At 54.7% G+C, this 2,359-nt stretch overlaps 1 pseudogene; it reads right to left on the bottom strand.

The window, feature by feature from the left end:
• Positions 1–2,359, bottom strand: part of LOC107757871 (N-acetyl-beta-glucosaminyl-glycoprotein 4-beta-N-acetylgalactosaminyltransferase 1-like) — a 97,504-nt pseudogene that overhangs the window by 93,957 nt on the left and 1,188 nt on the right.

Here is a 2,359-nt window from a genome sequence, read left to right as displayed (position 1 = left end):
TTAAAGTCCTTCTAATGTGAGACAGCTGTGAACTGATGATGAGATCTAATGAGTGGCAGGTGATGCAATAGATGATGAGTCCGGCAAAGGATTATGGGGAATGTAGTCCAGGGTGAATTGCAAAAGTCAGGGATGGAGTGCCCACTGGTGGAGCTCATGGGCACTCCAGTTGGTGATCGTGACAGAGCCCCTCCAGACGCTCCTTAACAGGAACAGACATGAGTCCAGGAGGGAGGTGGAGCAAGCGGAACAGGGGGAGGGATGGAGGGCCAGGTCCATGTGGAAGTGAATCAACAGGGGATTGAGGCAGAACCAGCGGAGCAGGGTACCAAGGCGGAGCCGGCAGAGCAGAGAGCCAGGGTGGAGCCGGCAGAGCAGAGGGCCAGGGTGGAGCCGGCAGAGCAGAGGGCCAGGGTGGAGAACTGGAACAAAGAGCACAGCGAGGTTAACAATGGCCTCAGCGGCCGTAACAGGACTGACAGACAGTTCAGAAATGGCATCTTTGGCCGTAACATGGCGAGCAGAGAGTCTAGGGCCAGCTCTTTTGACCATGGCTGTACAGTCAGAGAGTTCAGAAACAACCTCCCTGATCGTTGCAAGGCAAACAGAGAGTTTGTGACTGGCCTTCTTTTCCAGGATAGGACAGTCACAGAGTTCAGAATCGCCCTCCTTGGTCAGAGCAGGACAGACTGAGAGTTCAGAAACGGCCTTCTTAGCTGTAACAGGACAGACTGAGGGTTCAGAAACGGCCTCTATAGCCGTGACAGCACAGGCAGAGAGTTCACAGACGGCCTCTATAGCCGTGACAGGACAGGCAGAGGATTCATAGGCAGTCTCCTTAATCGTGACAGGACAGTCAGGGAGTTCGGGATCGGCCTTATTGGCCATGGCAGGGCAAACAGAGAGCGCAAGAACGGCCTCCTTGGCCGGGACAGTGCAAACAGAGAGTTCAAGAAAGGCCTCCTTGGCCGGGACAGTGCAAACAGCGAGTTCAAGAAAGGCCTCCTTGGCCAAGACAGGGCAAACAGAGAGTTCAGCAAAAGCCTCCTTGGCCATGACAGTGCAAACAGAGAGTTCAGGAAAGGCCTCCTTGGCCGGGACAGTGCAAACAGAGAGTTCAGGAAAGGCCTCCTTGGCCGGGACAGTGCAAACAGAGAGTTCAGGAAAAGCCTCCTTGGCTGGGACAGTGCAAACAGAGAGTTCAGGAATGGCCTTTTTGGCCGGGACTGGTATGACAGGGGATTCACTGACGGTCACCATGACCTCGTCAGGACTGACAAAGCATTCATAAGTGGACACCCCCATCTTAAGAGGCACGGAAGTGGACGACACCACCACTGGAGGATCTGCAGCAAACGCCACCACCTCTGGAGGTTCTGCAGCGAATGCCGCCACCTCTGGAGGTTCTGAAACAATAGCAACAGGAGCTTCATTAAACACAGAGAGTTCAGAAATATTGTATGAGGTTGGAATGGAGGTGCCAGGGAACACCAAGAGCTTGGGGATGAGTGCCACTTCTGTCTCAGGAGAAGCAGAAGCAGAAGCGGATGTCACCATCATGAAAGGTTCTGCAACAAAAGTTGCCACCTCTGGGGGAGCTGGAGTGGACTCAGGGACCAGAGTAAGCTCAGAAGTGGATTCGAGGACAGGAACAGACTCGGGAATGGATTCGGAGATTAGAGCGGACTCTGGATCAGACTCATAGGCCGGAGCGGACTCATGAGCTGGGGTGAACTCTGGAGCAGACTCAGAAATGGATTCTGGAACTAGAACCGGCTCGGGGATAAATTCAAGTACTGGAGCGGGCTCTGCGACTGGAGCGGGCTCTGAGACAGAAGCAGGCTCTGGGACTGGAGCGGTCTCGGAAATGGATTCTTGAACTAGAGCAGGCTCGGGAATGAATTAGAGTACTGGAGAAGGCTCTGGGACTGGAGCAGGCTCTGGATCAGATTCAAGGACTGGAGAGGGTTCTGGGGTAAACTTAGGGACTAGAGTGGGCGCCACCACCTCGGAAGGTTCTGCAGTGGAAGCTGCAACCTCTGGGGAAACTACAGTGATGTGTGCGGCCCAAACACAGAGAATGGCCGTAGCCATAACTGGCAGGACAGAGAGTACATTATCGATCTCCAAAACTGACGGTGCTATGCCTGGGGAACTGGAGTGAGTAGCGGCCGGGCAGGCTTGAGAACACTGAGTCTGCGTGGCTCGGGAGCGCTGAGTCTGCGTGGCTCGGGATGACAGCTATGACGTGATGAGACTCTGGACGATCATCTGTGACGTGACGAGACTCTGGACGATCGGCTGTGACGTGACGAGACTCTGGACGATCGGCTGTGACGTGACGAGACTCTGGACGATC

This window comes from Sinocyclocheilus rhinocerous, unplaced genomic scaffold, assembly GCF_001515625.1.
Source record: "Sinocyclocheilus rhinocerous isolate Xijiao unplaced genomic scaffold, SAMN03320098_v1.1 scaffold252, whole genome shotgun sequence".
Lineage (NCBI taxonomy): Eukaryota > Metazoa > Chordata > Actinopteri > Cypriniformes > Cyprinidae > Sinocyclocheilus > Sinocyclocheilus rhinocerous.
This window is presented reverse-complemented; position numbering and strand designations above follow the sequence as displayed.